Source organism: Haliotis rufescens, unplaced genomic scaffold (assembly GCF_023055435.1).
Source record: "Haliotis rufescens isolate VD_foot unplaced genomic scaffold, xgHalRufe1.0.p SCAF_26, whole genome shotgun sequence".
Taxonomy (NCBI): domain Eukaryota; kingdom Metazoa; phylum Mollusca; class Gastropoda; order Lepetellida; family Haliotidae; genus Haliotis; species Haliotis rufescens.
Window position 1 is genome coordinate 3,908,816 of NW_025963957.1, and position 13,011 is coordinate 3,921,826.

The 13,011-nt window shown below is 40.5% G+C and overlaps 1 protein-coding gene across 3 annotated transcripts in view; it reads right to left on the reverse strand.

Moving 5' to 3' along the window:
* Window positions 1–13,011, reverse strand: part of LOC124115246 (cGMP-inhibited 3',5'-cyclic phosphodiesterase A-like) — a 203,995-nt gene that overhangs the window by 115,652 nt on the left and 75,332 nt on the right. The window lies entirely within an intron of this gene.

Below are 13,011 nucleotides of genomic sequence, written 5' to 3' on the forward strand. Positions count from 1 at the left end.
TCATCTGTAACAGTCATAGAGGGCATATTCTAAGCCATTCAGGTTTGCAAACTCATCTCAAGGAGCTCCCCGCTCTGCCCTCCCACTACGAAGCTAACGCAAATTAGTAGTAATTACCCATAATGCTCCTCCCCTGTGGTAGCATGGCGATGGTAGATTCTTCAACCATATGCAGAACGGCACAACTTAGGGGACCGAACCCTCCAAGGTCACGGCAAGGAAAAGGGTCATGCGACCCAATGTCCCTTGTGATAACCTGGTAATGTCAGCTTGAGCAGTGCTAGTAGTTGTTGAAGTTTATGTCCTGAGGCTTTTTCCATTACAAATATGAAATTTGGGGTCTCATTTTCAACTTGTTTGCAAGGGGAATTTTTCATCTTTTTCATTGAGCAAATTCATGTATTTTCCTTGAAGTAAGAGCAGTTCACAGGGGTCTGAGTTGGCTTGAACGAACAGTTGGTTCGTTTGTATGTTGCTCATATTCCAGCCATATGCTTCAGTCAGTAAATGATAGAGTCTGGAACACATAATCCACTGACTAACATCATGAGCATCAATCTATGTAATGGGATACGATGACATGCATCAACCAAGTCACTGGACTGTGTGGTCCAGACTCGATTATTTACAGAACATCATATAGCTGGAATATTGCGGAGTGCGGCGTTAAGCAACAAACAAAAAAACACAAACTGAACCTGACCACCCAATCTTGACAAGCATGGGTTGCTGAAGACCAATTCTAACCCAGATCTTCATGTGGAATCATAACATGGGGTGTCAGCTTTGGGGGAAGCCCAAAGGGACACTGGCGGGAGTAAGCGTTCACTTCTGGGTAAAACCCTCAAGCATGAGCATGGAGCTGGCAGATCAAAGGTCGGGACCTTCAACCAGAAGGTCGAAGGTCATGACATTTAACTAAGGGAAAGCAACTCTGCACAGAGAATGTCATATGGTCAACCCTCTGTCAACCAAGGCATCCAAATCACAATCTTTGGAATAGAGTATTCCACGAAACACTGCAACAAGAATGTTTCTTAACACATACAGTGCCTTTTTCTGTCTAAAGTCTAGTGAAAGTCTGGTAACGGTAATGTGTTGTAAAATTAATATCCATCCCAGGAAAAACAACCCTGAAAGGCGATGAGAACCCTGAAAGGCGATGAGGACCCTGAAAGGCGACGAGAACCCTGAAAGGCGATGAGAACCCTGAAAGGCGATGAGAACCCTGAAAGGCGACGAGAACCCTGAAAGGCGATGAGAACCCTGAAAGGCGACGAGAACCCTGAAAGGCGACGAGAACCCTGAAAGGCGATGAGAACCCTGAAAGGCGACGAGAACCCTGAAAGGCGACGAGAACCCTGAAAGCCGATGAGAACCCTGAAAGGCGATGAGAACCCTGAAAGGCGACGAGAACCCTGAAAGGCGACGAGAACCCTGAAAGGCGATGAGAACCCTGAAAGGCGATGAGAACCCTGAAAGGCGATGAGCACCCCTCAGACTTCACATTGTTTCCACTGATACAGCCCTGACAAAGTTGCTTCTCTGAAACGCCACACAGGTTAATCAAGTGCCATAAAATCCATTAAGTTCTAAAAAACAAAAATACAAAGACAAGAAAATCCTAAAAGTAAACTCAATAGAATCCTTAAATTCTATTCTTACTTTTTATAATGGAATCTCTGACATATCACCTAATGGCTTCTGTCCAATCCCCTGGTGGAGGCCTTGGGAGGGTACGGGTTAAATTAATCACAGTATTACCCATAAGCCAGCCATTCATCATTCAATATCAGGGAAACCATACTGTCAAGGAAGGGTAGGGATCTTCTACAAAGTCGTGTTTAAACAGTCAAGTTGGCCAGGGAACATTGCTTGAACCTCACTACATTTTTAAATTAGGTTCCTGGAAATTGCCTTTGGCCAAACTATGTTCTTCAACAAGTGCCTCCATTACGATCAAGTTGCAACTTCTCTTCTGTAATTCCTTAGGGTGTTCGATGATATTAATAAAACACAACCACTTGGCATTAAAAGATGAGTGCCACAGTTAAATTAAAATATATATTAAAGTAAAATATTGCCTCAAGTTTTGCTGCATAACACTAGTGAAGCCTTGTAAATACTAGCAATGTTCTCTCTGAAACTAGTTACATTGAACAGTCCTTGTTCCAGGGGACAGAAAGAAGTGCCCCTTTAAAAGGAACTATCACTGGAATCCCTTCCTCATTTTATTTCTATTTTGAAACACACATATCACAGGTGTACAATTGCATTCATTTCTACAGTTCGGCTTACGATCATCAATATACATTCAGTCCCGATAATAACATAGGTATTAATGGACATCAAATAGGTCAAATTAATGACACAGTAATATATTATACAGGGTTCCATCCTAGTCAGATATTAATACATAAATAATCAATTATTGTATGATGGAGCAGAATTAAGCTGTTACGACCCAGACTTATCCCAGCATGCCAATGCCTGATGTGCCTCTTCATAGCCCAACAAATAGGCTGTAATTACCAACAGCGAGAATTTAGCACAACTGGTGTAATGCCAGGGAGTTGTCTCCCCTTATGGCTACAGCCAAGTATTGGGGTGTCACTGTGAATTTGCCAGCTTTAATTTAATGGAATGTGAGCTGTTGAGGCTGCCAATGAAGGAAGACCCAGGGTAAAGCTGCATGGTAGCCACTGCTCTTATCCTATCATCAGCAGATGCCACTTCCCTATAGACAACTTGTATCTCAACACAATTGTCAGAACCAATTAGCCTGAACACAGGTTCAGTTAGGACATACTATTGGTAGGAGGACTAATATTTAGTCCCAGGAGCTGCAACTAGACAGTCAGCTTGAGTTGTGTATAATGACTTTTCATCATGTAAGCTTAGCTTATGACAGCCCATAATGTTTGGAGTCAAATCTACTGAAAAGAGGTAGAAGGACAGTTTACAAGACTCAAAACCTTTTGGCAAAGAGTGTGGTTAATCTCCACGCATAAACTCCCATGTACATCCCAGCAAGGCGGCTTGGCCAATGTTCAAATAAATACACTGTGTAGATTCATTTATTTATCAAGGATAAGAAAGCAAAAAAAATCTATGAACTGTGCCTCAAATTACTTTTAATCAATTCAGATAAAAATATTTCATGTAGATCCATAGAGACTATATGTTTTGCACTCTATATCAGTCTGCTGCAGCATCTATCTCTGCCTCCTATATCATCGTTATCAAATTAGAACGCCTGAGAAGAAGTCCTATTTTAGCATGTGCTGTCTGCAGCCTGTTGACGGCCCATAGACAAGGAGCGCTGTAGGTAAGTGTGTCGCCCCACCAGCGCTTCCCACACCTTCGTACGTGGCTATTTCTGGCCATTTGGAGCCAGCAATGTTAGACGTAAGCTGTTTGAGAATCCTTTAATCTTCCACGAGGTAATGCAATTATTTCAGCTATCGACAACAACGGTCAACTGGTTTGCTCCGTTCTCAGTTTGAACTGGGCAGGAGGCGGCCTTAGACCCATTTCTCTATACACAGACAGTTGTCACACATCCAGTTCCTCAATGAAGGAGAAATGACACAGTGGAAGAGAGTAGTATATAGGGTTTAACACTCTTTTGAAACGTTTCAGCAATATCATGGTCTGTCAGCTGAATATAGGAGGAGGGCCCAAAGATCTATCACTTTGGTGAGTCCCACAGGCACTTGTGTGGGGCAGACAAACCAAGCATTATGATCATGGCAAATTCAGGATTCAAACTCAGGATCATGGCACTACCAAGGGAAGCAACTCTGCACAAAGGACAGTTCCATAATACCACTGGGTCTCTTGTCCCCCTTGAAGAAGAGGAAATTGGAACATGCTTTTCAAATTAATTTTGTACTTGGTCAAGTGTAGAGAGAGTAAATTGTGATTTCATGTAAATGAATGGATCAATGGTGGTGACAGGTGGTTGTCATGGAAATGGAAGGATCAAATGATGGTGACAGGTGGTTGTTATGGAAATGGAAGGATCAAATGACTGTTGGCTGACAAGCTGTTGTCTAGGAAATGGATGGATGAAATGATGATGACAAGTGGTCATCATCAAAATGGACAGAATGAGTGACTGATGGCTGAAAAGTGGTTGTCTTGGAAACGGACGGATGAAATTTTGGCAACAGACAGACATATGTGGAAATAGATTGATCTATAGTGATTGATGTTGGCATGGAGATTGATCAATATAGTGGTGGTGAGATGTGGTTGCCATGGTAATTATGTTTCATTTTTTTTAGACTGGCCATGGTGCTATGGAAGGTTTCATTGGCATTGTTGGACTAATGAGAAATGCTTTGAAATGGGTAGCAGTCTGACTAAGAAGTATGGTGCGCCATGGAAAGGTATTTAAGGCTTCCATTATACAACATCAAACAAGGAATCATCACTGAAAACCACTGTGTTCCATTAGAAGACATCAAACGAACCCAGTCAACCTTGAGATAGATTAGTACCTGTGACAAAACAGTCTTGGTCACCCACAATGGAAATGCAATACATGATTGTTCAGGCTACCCAAAGGACTAACAAAGGCATGGATAATGGTAGGACGCTGTGCTGCTATGAACAATGGCTTTTCTTAATTATGGTGTCTCTGGTGTATGAAACGTATTTCCGGAGGACATCCTCAATAACACTACAACCTTAACAATCCCACTCCTCAGTCACAACCACCTGCCACTACCATCCTCAACTCAATCATCATCCCAGCCGCCACCACCACCACCAACACCACTACCACCAACACCACTACCACCGCCACCATCACCCTGACACCATCATCATCATTTCCAGCTGCATCATCACATCACCTTCAACAGCAACATCAAACTAATTAGGCAAGCCAGAAACCTATGACCATGGTGTTGACCCCAAGTTCCCCCTGATTATGTTTCTAGGTTTGTCAGCACTATACCCATAACATACCTTTTCCTCCCATATCAAGCCGACACAACATGATATTACTGAAATGATATTCAAAGTGGTTTTAAAACCAAACTCGCTCCATCACCACTAACAAATTAATGCTGAAACACATCTCTAATATAATTGATGACAGAGTTTCAATCGTAATACTGTATTTGACATAATAAGCGCCATGCTCTAATAAGCGCCCACGATGATATTTGCCAGTATATTAGATAGTGAACAATAGTGAACAATGGCAATTAGCACCCCTTCCGATTGATCAATGTACACAAGACTTAGTTATTCGTGTATAATACGCACCCGGGTGTTATATGAACCCTTAATTATTGGCAATTAAATTCTGGAAAAATATATGTCCTGTATAATACGCACAGATTTTTCTTTTGTATCATTTCAGGCTGTCAGAATACACGACAAAATTTACAATCTTTCAACTGTTTTTTTTCCACCAAAATCATATTCCAATAAGAGCCCCCTATTTCTAATTTTGAGAGTGCCCTGGCCACTTACATCGAAATAGGGTAGGTGAGACTTCCCAAATTATTCCACAATAGAGCTCACAAATAATAATCTTTTCTTTCAAATGCAATTACATTCATTAGATGTATAAAAAAACATTAATTTCAACAAAACTGCTTGCTTACAACTATTCACAGAGGACAACTTCATTAAATTGAACTAAAGATCTATACCTTTCATTCTAAACTAAATTGAACATGATTTGTTCACTAACTGCTTTTGAAGTTCAATAAAACCTGTGGCAACATCCCATTTATCAACATAAAATGTTTAAAAGAATAGCAATTCTTTTCTACTAAAGATGAAGCAAGCCTTATTTCACGAGCAAAGTCCAATTAATCACTGTGAAAAAACATGATAATCCTGCAGCCTGCAATAAACATTCCCCTCCCCAAGGCCTTCCTCCCCCTCCACAAACTTGTGTCCTACTAATAGCATCAAGTGTGACGTCTTTTCTGCAAATTGCTTTTCTAATCTTACCAATAACTAAATCACTCTTAAAGCAAACATCCGAATTATGCAAATAAGATCTGGCACTGCAATCAAAGCGTGTAGGTCCAGCAAAATGATGGCACAGAAGAGTGTGGTTTATGTCCTTTAGATGGCGAGGGCGCCATGATCCCAGTCCGGGGAACGTCATCAAGGCCGTTCTACAGCCTCACTACCAATCGGGGAGATCATTAACGCAATCAATTTCAGCCAATAACGAGATTCGATCAGTCATTAAAAGGATCCAATCAATGACAATTAGTAACGACTACTATCATGGCCCCGTGCTGGCGGCCTTGTTCAGAGTCCTCCAGCTGTGTGAAATGTGTCAGTGTTTCTCGGACAGCTGAAACATGTGATACACCGCTGAGTGCATCTGCAAATTTCTCCAAATGTCACAAACAGCAAATAATCCATTCCAAAAAAACTAAAACTAAGATTAAAGCTGCTGGGAGCTTAGTCTTTAGCTTGTCCTTCTGAAGCCCCGTAACAAAACATGTTTACCATTAGCCAGAACATGATTCTGTTTGTTAAAGAAACGTCAAATAACACCTATCCATAGCCATGAAGTGTATAAATCCTATTGATTCATCCAATTGATATATTAACAATTGGATCATATTCCAGCAATCATAACCTGTCCAATGCCCTAATGCAATATATGTAATGGCAAAGCATGCAATATTAACATCCTAGCTTAAAATAACCAGTGATGGAACAAACTGCCTCGACCAAACTTTTGTCTGAAAAATAACGTCATCTAAAACACGTTATTTAAAAATACATATAAAGAAAATAGATAGTATCCAAAAATTACAGCAATCTAAACTTGCCATTATATTCTAGACTTGAGTTGGGATCCTTTTCTAAATTAATCTCTAGGGTCTAGGAGGCAGACAACAAACAGCCCTGACCTATACAATATGAAATGTATACCACCCATGGAATACTAGACACATGGACCCTGGATGCTACTGACGACTACTGATGACTACATGTCAATCATCTCTGACAAATGACACGCAAGACAATAGTCTGGATATGTTGTCAGACTGTCAATACCGTCTCAAGCACATGTCATAGATGGTATCACTGACGATCCTGGCTCCTCACCAGAGGCTTGTTCTGATAACGCCATCATTATTCTGTTATCACCTTTAAAACACTCGTAACTTATAATGTACTAATTATGTTACAACTGTCAGTACTTCATACTGATAATTATCAGCCCTGTTAGGACACAACTGATATATAAACATAGTCAATGCAATTTCAGTCCTGAAAAATAGAATGTACAGTAAATGTGTATAACGAACACGCTTATACCGAATTGATTAACATAACAAACTGTTTTCGGGTCCCATCCATTTGTTGTACATAGGCTGCATATGTGCCTATAACCAACTACAGTTATAACAAGCTAAAATTAATGGTCCCAGTTTACTGTATATGCATAAATTAATCTGCATGAGTGAGTGAGTGAGTGAGTGAGTGGGTGAGTGAGTTGGGTCTGACAGTTTGAAAAGTATTCCAGTAAGATCAGGGCATGTCAGCTTGAAGTGGCAGGAAAGCCCTAAGCGATGCAGGTCTCATGTGTTTATCAATTTCATGAAACCGACGAGCATGGTTATGGTGCCGACAAACCTAGAAACATGATCGGGGTGAACCAAGATTCAAACCCATGACCACAGTTTTCTGGCATGCCCAAAAGACGCAACTCTGCACATCAAATTGCAGGACTTTAGACTGGGCCACCCATGCCCCCTACAAACTAACTGCAAGAAATACAAATCAGATATTGTTAAAGTGAATGAATGTTTCAGAAGTACCAAATCAAAATAATTTCCATATCTTTACAAATGATTTCTCTAACTCAATACTGTATACAAGAAAGGACTTCAGTCAGTCAGTGAGAACGGCATATTTAGCAATATTTCAGCAATGTAGTGCCTGGAGACACCAAGACATGACTTCACACCTTGCACCCCATTTGCCCAAAAAATATGTTTCTTACTTCAGCCAATCCCAAAACAGGTTCGATAGGCCTGAGTTTTATTGTGTTCTTTCATATATCCTTGTCTTTTAAAAAAACAGATTAAGTTGGATTATGTCACTATAACCGAGCCTGTCTCACAGTCTCTGAACCACATTATTTTCCATTCTGCCCAGCCCTTACTGTTATGCTATAGTCCTAAATGAAGCAAGTCTGGATTTTCCACAGGATCAGGCTCTGTTTTCATGTGCAGACTATGTCAGACTCCATGAAGAGAGGACAGGGCTTGGCACAAGGACCAGTAAATATTCCTGTTACATGAACCTTCAACTGATGGTCCTAGAATGTGATTTCTAATCCATAATGACCCCAGCATGTGCAGCCTAAAAACAGATGTTATTAGTCTTTGAATCTCCCATCTCTGTGACTGGGGGCCCTTTTTAATTTAAATGTAGTTGCTTGTTTCTATAAAACTTACATATTTTCAGAGACAAAAAAGTCTACTTTAAAAGATGACAAGGCTTGGCTTATCTATAACAAAATAAAACAATTATGCCCTAGTGACATACAATACGGACAATACCATGATAAAAGCTTTTGTGCTACTCAATAAAAATTATGAAAAAAAGGTTCATATTTAGGGGGCTCCAGATATGGGTCAGGGCTCCGTTCCACAAAGCCATCTTAGCCCTAAGGTGATCGTAACTCCCATACTTTAATAATGGCTTACGATAGTCGTAACGTTAAGAACGCTTTGTGGAACGGTGCCCTGAACAGGAAACCAGTACTACTCAACTGTTATTTTGTCCTCAGCAGTAAACAGCCCCACCCTCACCACCGATTAGGACATAACAATTATAACCTCCAGTGGGGAGTCAGTGAGTGAGTATGGTTTTAGGCCGCTTTCTAAGCAATATTCCTACCTTCGGTGTGACGAGCGAATGCTAAAACCACTAGGGTACCAGTGCGGATATTGATGATGCAATGTTAAACATTATTCCGTAACTCACACACTGATAGGCATGTCTATTGTAAATACAGTGGTCCCTCGCTACAACGCTACCAATGGGGTCCAAATACTTGGTGGGCGTTATAGACGATGAGCCGTTTAACCGAGGCCGAGGCGGGGGAGCGCGCTCGGCAAATCTCAAATCATCAATGTGTTTATCTCACGTCACGTCAAAATAGTATATATTTTTATGGACCTAGATCTACCTGTAATATCATTCATTTATTAAATGTGTCACATTTCACAATGTCTGAAATCATATTCCATTTCAATTTATCATTTTTTATCGATAAATTAAAAAATTATTCACTATTTCCCGCGATGTTATTGAAAATAAAATTCTCGGACACACATTTCGACAACGGGTCCACATCAAAGAGCAAAATAAAGACGTTTTAAACAAATCTTTAAATATATTATACAAAGTGATAAATAAAATCAACAAAAATATATCTTAAAGTAATCAAACTTACATCTAAGTTATTATTTCCATCGTTTCGTGCGATCGCGTGTAATGTAAGTCAAATGACATCTCGGCTTTCGTCGCCTTGAATTCTCGGCTCGGACACAACGTTAAATGCAAAAATATATGCATGAAAAATCTTTGTCACAGCTCGTAACCTAGCACGATACATTCGCAAAGTTCCATATTTTTAATATATATTATGATTTCCTGCTTAAAACGTTCAGAATAACACGATTTAACAAAATGTCTTTCGCCCTAATTCTGAAATTTATCAAACACGAGCTTGGTATCACAGCTATAATTTGATTGGCTGCCTGAGGTCACGTGCTCAAAATTGACCAATCATGAAACTTGTAGTAGATTTCGGCAAGAAAGCGTTATTAGAAACAAATTTTAATCCAATGAAATCGCTTGTTATAACTACGGAAAAAAACCAGGCAATGTTATGAAAGCGCGATTACGAAATGAATGACCGCCGTGTTGTGACAGCAACTACATTTGTGTGACAGTATCGCCTCAAATTGGATTGCCCACTAATTAAGAATATAAACTTCGCTTGTGGTTCTCTTTTATTGCATGCATGCGCTTCTAAGATCAAAGGATGTATAGTGTGAAAAGTTAACTAGTTGAACAATCGTATTTCCGGGACTTGCCGCGGATGTTTTCAAACAGATTATTAGAACTCCATTCAGTGATAAACGGTTGATTATGCAATGAGAAGCGTTATGTGCAAATGAACAACGAACAACAATACAATTATGTCTGTGTAAAACTCTCAGTAATAAAAGTGTACATAAATTTTGGGAGCCATGCGTTACCGTGCGTAGTAACCGAGGTAGCGCTTTATCGAAGAGCGCAATAGCGAGGGATCACTGTACCACAGTATGTCTTTACATACTGAGTGAGTGAGTTAGTAAGTTTCGTCCAACACTGCTTTTAACAGTATTTCACTTTCATCACAGAATGACAGCTTAATGTGGAGGGTTTAAGGTCAAGTTATGGGTCTTTGATGTTTACCATCTTGGTGAAACCCACAAGCATGGACATGGTGCTGATAAACCTAGAAAGTTAATCAGCCTGAACTGGGATTCAAACCACGATGATAGCTTTCAGGAACACCCAAGGGACACTACTCTGCAGAGGGAACTGCAGCACCACAGACCACTGGGCCACTTGTGGACTTATCTCAAGGTTAGTCATGGCCACTAGTCCAAGACCAGCGAAACTGTAAAGGGACAAGTCGTTTCTACAAAACAAATGTAATTGTTTTACAAAAAATGTGTGGAAAATGAGGAATGGACTATCTGGATATGACCAAGTGTCTCCCCTGGTTCTTATTAATCTAGTGATAAAGCTTGTGACATTGTACCACAAGGTATGAAACATGTTGTCAATGAAACATTGTCTATGATATCTGACCTGGGAGATACGTCTGATATACACCAGTGCTGGCCACAATATCTAGTGTAAAGTAAGTGTGGCCAAGTGTAAAATAACTGTGGTGACTAGGTGTAAATTGACACCTCTTGTCTGATGTTCAGGTTGAACGGGTTTGTTATCAAGGACGAACAACTTGAGTTTATCTGTAGGGAAACTATTTCAAGTGCAACAACCTTAAGAGTTGTTTATCAAGTGACCAAGTTTATCATCAAGGTGTTTATCTTTATCTGAACATATCAACTGTTCACTGAGTGAGTGATTTGCAGGTCATGCTACAGTCAGCAAATATATATACACAACTCAAAAGAAGTAAATAATACCCAATTCATTCATATTTACAGTACACCTACACTCAGAACATGTGAAGTAAGACATAGAAAGCAATATTCTAAACATATTCAGAATTAGCCAAGTATGTCAATCAGCAATAATCTATGTCCACATATATTCCGGATATGACAAATATGACAACAATGTTCCACATATATTCAGGATACGATAAATATGACACAGCAGTATTCCACATATATTCAGGATATGACAATATGACCTAGTTAGGTCTATTCCACATATATTCAGAGTATGACAATATGACCTAGTTAGGTCTGTTCCACATATATTCAGAGTATACCGTGTGCGACATTACCTATGTGTGAGCATACCAGTAGAGACACTAAAGCTGAAAGTCTCTGTCCAACAACCAGCCATTTTCTTTCACCAATGTGAGCACCACATCTCCACATATACAGGTGAATATTCCACCAGCAGTGACTCTGGTATAAGATGTCAGATGTAAGAATATCCTTCACTCCAGGGGTACTCATAAAGTACAGGCTACACATACCTCTCAGGTATTTCCAGTAGCTTATTGCCAGTGTGAATCTTTGATACAAGCACATGCGATAAACATGGTATAGCGTTGACATAGTGTAACGTCAGTGTGGACAGAGAATAACATCAGTGTGGGCAGTGTGTGAACAGAGTGTAACGTCAGTGTGGACAGAGTGTAACATCAGTGTGGGCAGTGTGTGAACAGAGTGTAACATCAGTGTGGACAGAGTGTAACATGAGTGTGGGCATTGTGTGGACAGAGTGTAACATGAGTGTGGGCAGAGTGTAACATTAGTGTGGGCAGTGTGTGGACAGAGTGTAACATCAGTGTGGACAGAGTGTAACATGAGTGTGGACAGAGTGTAACATCAGTGTGGACAGGGCTTAACATCAGTGTGGACAGAGTGTAACGTCAGTGTGGACAGGGCTTAACATCAGTGTGGACAGTTTGTGGACAGAGTGTAACGTCAGTGTGGAAAGTGTGTGGACAGAGCGTACTGTTAGAGTGTACCGTCAGTGTGGACAGAGTGTAACATCAGTGACAGGGTGTGGACAGAGTGTAACATCAGTGAGAACAGAGTGTAACATCAACGAGAACAGAGTGTAACGTCAGTGAGAACAGAGCGTAACATCAGTGAGAACAGAGGGTAACATCAGTGTGAACAGAGTGTAACATCAGTGACAGTGTGTGGACAGAGTGTAACATCAGTGAGAACAGAGTGTAACATTTGTGAGAACAGAGCGTAACGTCAGTGAGAAGAGAGTGTAACATCAGTGAGAACAGAGTGTAACATCAGTGAGAACAGAGTGTAATATCAGTGAGAACAGAGTGTAACGTCAGTGAGAACAGAGTGTAACATCAGTGAGAACAGAGTGTAACGTCAGTGAGAACAGAGTGTAACGTCAGTGAGTGTGAACTGGGTGTGAACTGAGATTGGTGTCAGTGTGACCTGAGTGTGAACTGAGCGTGAACTGAGATTGGTGTTAGTTTGAATTGGGTGTGAACTGAGTGTGAACTGAGTGTGAACTGAGATTGGTGTCAGTGTGAACTGAGTGTGAACTGAGATTGGTGTCAGTGTGAATTGGGTGTGAACTGAGATTGGTGTCAGTGTGAATTGGGTGTGAACTGAGATTGGTGTCAGTGTGAATTGGGTGTGAATTGGGTGTGAACTGAGTGTGAACTGGGTGTGAAATGAGATTGGTGTCAGTGTGACCTAAGTGTGAACTGGGTGTGAAGTGAGATTGGTCTCAGTGTGAACTGAGATTGGTGTCAGTGTGAACTGG